Genomic DNA, 7176 nt, shown 5'->3' on the forward strand with positions numbered 1-7176 from the left:
TGAGTGAGTAAATCCTGGAACTCTTTATGTTTGTGAGGAAGTGAGCTGTGACACAGAGAGGTGAGAGATTATCCTAAGGCTCCAAAGCTAGGTACCAACAGACCAAAATTAGAATCCACCTGTTTTGATGGCATCTCAGTCCATTACTTTTAAAATTGTTTCCACTGGTCCTTGAATTGTTTTTGTGTTACTTAAAACTACAACTCTTCTCAAGGATGCAGAAGAAAAATTATCCACCAATCCACAAAGCTACTGTGGCTGAGAAATCAAAAGATATCATTGAGACACTGAGTATTATGTGTAATCAAATTCCACAGTGGACGACAGAAATCAGAAAGTAAGAGGCAGTTCTTCTGAATAAAGCATCCGTTTAAAAACCACTGACAGTTCCTGGCACATGGCAGTTGCATGCATGTATAACAACTGGTACTGATTTAATCTTGGGTTCTTAGATGTTTTAGGGTTGTGAGAAGTCACAGGAGTGGCTAGCCAAAGCACAGAAGAAGTTCATTCTGATTAAAGCACTCATGGCCTAAATCCTGCAGCAGGATTTTCTCAGAAAGATACCAGTGAAAACTTACCTAATTTCTAAGAGAAAATTTCTAAAATATCATTAGGAAAATACAATATGTTTACTTATAAACAGATGTATATCTGGTTATAATAATATAGTTTGTAATTTCAAAGAAACTAAAGCAATTTATCCTAGTTTTTGACTTTAAAAAACTTATTTTCCAAATTCATAGGATCCAAACTACCAACAGAAGTATTTTGCCTTCTAACATATCACAACAAAACCACTTAAATTAAAAATCTGGAATGTGAATTGTTTTCACCATTGAAGAATAATAATTTCAGCATACTTTCACAAAACCCTTAGCTGTAATCTTTGAAATACCAGTGTGCTAAATTACATTTTAATAGGATTTAATTTTGAAATAAAAATGCCTATGCTATTATTATGTTTGGTACTATAATGTCAACTGCTCAAGTGAATGGGCTACTGTGTAGTCACTTAAAAAACACTTTATTAGTGCCTGATATCGTCAGGCCAGCCTATAGAGATTCAGGAGCAAGTAAATCTCAAATTCCATCCTCTGTCAGTATGGCAAGATAGGTAAATGAGTAAATAAATAAATCCAGGACAGTATGATTAGTATAATAATAAAGGTAAGTGCACAGTACTATGGAAGCATTAAGAAGATTTCAAAGAACAAATATTTATTGGGGCACACGGCACTGACTGTAGGACTGCATGCAAACATTTGCTGAATTAGATATACTCTACTTTCTTCTGGAGTGGTTATCTTAAGCACTTTGAAGCTGATACTGTATCTTAAATATTTGCATTAAAATGATTCCTAGGACATGCATGAGGCAGATCTAATATTGTCCTTAAGAGGTTTTCAGAAAGAGAGACTAGAAGAGCAAGATTGAGTTGGGAAAGAGGCCAGAATTGTGAACTGTGGTTCCTCACCTAGAGTACATTTAGTGTGGTCCACCAAGTACAGGGTTAAGGGCTTCACATTTGGAGCTTGACTTTCTAGGATGAATGTGGTGATAGTTACTACCTTTGTGCCTTTAGATAAATTGATAAATATTTGCATTCTTTTCTTCATCTGATCAATTGTGGGTAAAAATGTCATCCACGTTTATAGAGTTGTGGTGAGAGTTAAGTGAATATCTTCATAGAAAACAGAGTAGTTTCTGACACAAAAAGTGCAATGAGTGATAATTATTTTTAATATTATAACAAAAACAAGTAATCGATCTTTTTGGCCCAACATTCTTTATGAGCATTATATATTTAGGACAAACAAACAACTAAAATGCTATATAACTTGCCGACTTCTTTTCTTCACTTTCTTAATTGTGAAGGTCTGATTGGAATGGAATTGGGGTTACTTGAAATGGGTGAGACTCATACCAGTATGTAGGGGAGGATTGGGTTGCATTATTACCATACATTTTCCATGGCAATAAACCATTGGATAAAGATTACTAAAGTAGCAAAAGTCGAGCTTAAATACACACGTCATTGAATGTATTTCTGATGGCCTTCTGTCTTGGAGTGACCTGTGAAAGGATATTCCTCCTCCCTTTAAGTAAATTTGAATTAGGACCTTAATCAAAAGTCCAAGTTATATGGGATAGGCTTGCTGTGACTTGGATGAAGAGAAAGGAGTAAGAGAATTACAAACTGGATTTTTATGTATTTATGGGGCAGATGTTAGTAATCTATCTGGATATAGTGGATTTCAGCTGGGTATAAGTCTGTGGGGAAAAAATAAGGGGCAAAGGAGTTGCTGAAATGGAGAAACTCATGTGAAGTGGCTCAGTACAAGGAAAATATTATATGCTTTAACATTCTATAGAGATCAAGTCTCAGTTACTAGCAACATTTTTTACTTATTAATAATTTCCTTGGTATTTAGTTTCCTCATCTGTAAGAGTGGACACAATATTTCCTATTTCCAAGGTTGTTATGAGGAATAAATGTGCCAACCTATGAAATAGAGGACATGATTAGTTCCTGTTAAATATCAAATGTTTTCCTGAATCTGGAAATTTTGAGTAATTTGCTTTTGCCACTTGAGACGAGAGTTGCTCTCAGAGAGTACGTATAGATTACTCCTAGAATGTGCTCCTTCCTTCTAACTTTCTACTGTGCTTTCTGTAGTTCTGTATCTGACAGGCTAGTCTTTGCTTTAGCTTCTGCTGAACAGATAATAAAATTCTCCTTTTTTTGGCTGAAGGTTTCATTCCAGGAAATACTAGGGAAAACAGTGAACACTTCCCACATTGCATTCTCTCATAGTAAATCTTCCAATGCAGTTTAATTTATCTCTTTTTATATGTAGTTTTTCTAAAGATAAATTTTAAGTCATTGAATTCGATTTTCAATGGGGAGGGGAATAAAAGAAAAAAGAAACGAATAGTTGCAGATAGAGAAGGGGAGAAGAACTTGATTATCTCTGAATTGCAGCCTCTGCCGATGGAGATGAACAGGAGCTATGGACGTGCTGGGTGCTCCGCAGAGCCCTGGAGTGCTGCCAGCCATTATCCGCCTTGACATTTAATAGACATTTGTATGGAAATACTGCATAAATATGAGAGATGTTAATTGCTCATAACATTTTAATTTTTCTTTTTTTAATTTAGCAGGCTGCTAGTCATAAAATAAAGAATGTTGTTTGGGTAGGCTGAAATTTTAATGTTCAGCCCTTAAATTTTTCTGAGATAATTTTTTTTTCTGTGAAAAGTTAGTAATAAATGCTTTGTATTTGTATCATGCCGCACTCCAAAGAGATCAAAGTCCTGATCAGAAACTCACTGAGACCTGAGAAGAATTCCAGATTCTTCTGTACGCTGCTCAGCTCTCCTGGAAATGCTGCTCCCAACAGTGGGCTTGAGTTATTGGGAAACTGTCTCTTTTATGTACCTTCAGCTTCTTGAAGTTTTGCTTAGTTATTTATCCCTGTGGCAAACATTTCAAATCCTGAAGCCTCATAGCCCTCTGGTTCTATCACAATCATTGAATGATTTTTTTCATATTTTCTTTAAATTTCATTTAAAAATCAGTTTTAGTTTGGGGAGAGTTATGCAAAATATCTGTATAAAAGCACCAAATAAAACAATTTCTAATAAACTCTTATGGATTACAGCAAAAAGAGAAGTGACACTTAATGGTGAAGAGTGATAGAATGTATTTTAGTAGAGAATTCTTCCATAATGGGAGACGTTTTCTGACCACTCATAGTATCAACCATATTCTATAATTCTGTGTTCTTTTAATACACATGCTATCCCCTTTGCTTTTATTGTGTTTCTTCTTTTCACTGCTGTGAAGACTTACTCTTTTTTTGTCTTTTCAAAAGTTACCTCCTCTGAGAAGTTTTTCCAGACCTGACCACGAGGCTTAATTTGTCATTTTTTACCCCAGCCTGACTGTTCCTTCAAGTCTAGTAGGGCTTATCTATAGTACTGTAATTATTTGTATACAATTATGTCTCTCAAAGAGACATCCTGTATCTTATTGTTTTCTGAGTCTTTATTGTCTGACACAGTGCTGGACACATATAAATTGCTCATAAACATTTGTAGAAAAATGATTTTTATAAATTACCAGAAGTTTCTACAAAATTTAAAACTGCAAGAGATGTTTCATTTAAAATAGGCTCCTGCTTCCACCAAATCAGCATCACTTCAGAAGACATTCTATTGTTGATGCTTTAAAAATAACTAAACCATGTCCTATGTTAAATTTAAACGAGAATTTGAGAAAGGAAGAGGAAGGAAATATAAAAATTAGATAATGTAAAAATGTTAAAAAATTAGACAAGAAATAATTATGGAACAATGATATCTTTATAAAGTGAATTTGCTTTGTTAAGGTGAAAAATTTTAGGAGTTTAACTAGAAAGAAAATGCCTGATTATAAAAGGCAACAAGATGTTTCAATTTTGGAAACTTCTACAGATATGTTAGATGTAATCCTTTGCAATATTGCCCCTGAAGTAATAAAGTCACTTGTTTACTCTTGTGTGTTAGATTCCACTCTTCATTTTATATCTCGTTTTGTCTGCTTGGATTTTATAGCACACAGTCCAATCTTCAAGAGAATGTGAATGTAACCTTCCTGTTCCTCACTCTGTAGAACCTTGAGGCAGTTTTTCAACAAAATAGTTCAGTGAATTGCTATAGGGCACATAGCAAGTAAGTTGTAATGAAGGGAAAAGAGCTTGGGTCTCTTAACTTCTCTGCCATCACTGTCTACTCTATGAAGATTAAAATATTCTATCTTTAGATCACATATTTCATAATGATCCATAAAAGATTATAGATTTTCTAAGGTAATGTGACCCTCCATAAAGAAAGAAACCCTACATAAATAACAGATTCTCAATACAACATGTCTGGAATGAAGAGCCTTAAAAGTGTTCACCCCTACTAATCCCATTCCTGAGACTCTCTCTTAAGGAAATAATCAAATATGAGCGGAGGGATTTATACTGAAGAATTTCACATCATTATTTATCTTAGTAGAAAATGGAAAACTATTAAATGTTTAACAGTGTAGACGGTGCAGGTAAATCATAATACATCTATATGATGAAATATAAAACAAAAATTCAGGTGTTGAAATATTTTTATAAAGGCATTGAAGAATGGCCACAATATAATCTTATGTGAAGAAAGATAAGAATAAAATTGTATATAGAACATAAAATTAATTTTTTAGCAAATATATACATATACACACATACATAGAATAAAAATATAAAAAGTTAAAATTAAGAACAATTATATGCTTTTCTCATATTTTCATTATTCTGTAATTGAACATATATTGCTGTAAAATAAGGAAAAAAGGAATTTTGAAAGGTACCACATTATAGACTAAGCAGATATATTCCGATTTTACTGTAGGAAGTTATTTTTCAGGGTAGATTCATTGCATGATAGGGCCTTGTTATAAATGATATCTTCCTGCATGGTATCCTGGAAAATGCAAGTAGATCTCATTTGATGATCATGGGCTGTGTATCAGAATGACTTGGATGGAAAGAAACTTTTAAAAAATATTTCTGCCTGGAAATCTCAGTCTTGTTGTGTAAGTACATCTGGAATGTAAATGTGGAATCCAGTGTATATATATTTTTGCAAAGCTTTCTTTGCAAAAGATTCAGATACTCATTAGTGATTATACTATACCACTTGGTTTGAAATATAAAGAGAAGTCTTGAATCAAGCTTAAAAGAAGAGGTGGGGAGAGACGAGGAGGAGACATTCAACTGCTGATAGGAAGGATAAGTGAGGTGCTCATAACTCTCTGAAGAGACAGTTAATCATGACATAGCTTTACTGGTAGTAAATTTGTTACAATAGATACAGAATTGTAGTTAGTGACTTACTACTTTCTTAAACTGCTGAACTGAAGGTAAGCAAAGGGAAATGAACAGGTCTAGTTTCTACTGGGATTATGACCTGAGAAATATATCTGGATCATCATAAAGACATGCACACCTGAATTGGCAGTCTAATTTAATCAATATTTCTGTCCTTCTCCAGAACAATACATAGAGCTTAGAAAGCTTTAATTCCTACTACTTTCTACCATATTACATGCTATTTGCAGCATTTTATTTTTATCTAGTTTTTATATCCCTTTTTTTGTGTGTTTTTTTAGTGTCAGTCTTTGTTCAGATTGATCCAAAAGTTTGGCAATTTATTTGCTCCCAGTGTTTTTTTCCAACCCATTCTTTCCTTGTTCATTCAATTTATTTCTTATTAAAAATTTAGTGGTTCACTCAGTGAGAGTATGTGTGGTAAATTCTCTCAAGCTTTGATTGCTTTAAAGTGTCTTCATTTTACCCTTACTCTTGAATGTGCAAAACAAAGTATCAGTGAATACTCACTTAAAATAGATTATTATAACTAAAAGATGGTTTTTGGAAGGCTTTTTGTAACCACAAAGAAAATATCTATGGAAGATGCACAAAGTAAGTGAGAAAGGAATCAAAGCCTGTCACTACACAAAAATTGATGAAACATAAACGGAGACAGCAAGAGAGGAAAATAGGGACAAAAAACCAACAAGACAGACAGAAAACAGTTAATGAAATGTTAATAGTAAGTCGTTTCCTATCAATTATTACTTTAAATGTAAATGGATTAAATTCCCCAATCAAAAGACATAGACTGGCTGAATGTGTTTTTTTAAAAAAAAACCCAAGACTCAACTATGTGCTATATAGTTGAGTGATTCTTATTAGAGAATCACTTTAGATTTAAAACCACACAGACTGAAAAGATAGAAAAAGATTTTCTATGCAAATGAAAACCAAAAGAGAAAAGTGGTGGTCATACTTACATCAAACAAAATAGATTTTAATTCAAAAACTGTTAAAAGAGTCAAAGAAAGACTGTATGTATATACATAATGATAAAAGGGTCATTTGACCAAGAAGATTAAAAATTTATAAAATATAATATATATGTAACAAACATCAGAGCAACAAATTATATGAAACAAACATTGACAAAACTGAAGGATAAAATAAACAGTAACACAGTATTAATAGAGGGTTTCAATACCCCACTTTCAATAATGAATAGAACATACAGACAGAAAATCATTAAAGATGCAAAGGACTTCAACAACACTCTAGACCA

This window comes from Propithecus coquereli, unplaced genomic scaffold (assembly GCF_000956105.1).
Source record: "Propithecus coquereli isolate 6110/MARCELLA unplaced genomic scaffold, Pcoq_1.0 Scaffold105, whole genome shotgun sequence".
Taxonomy (NCBI): Eukaryota; Metazoa; Chordata; class Mammalia; order Primates; family Indriidae; genus Propithecus; species Propithecus coquereli.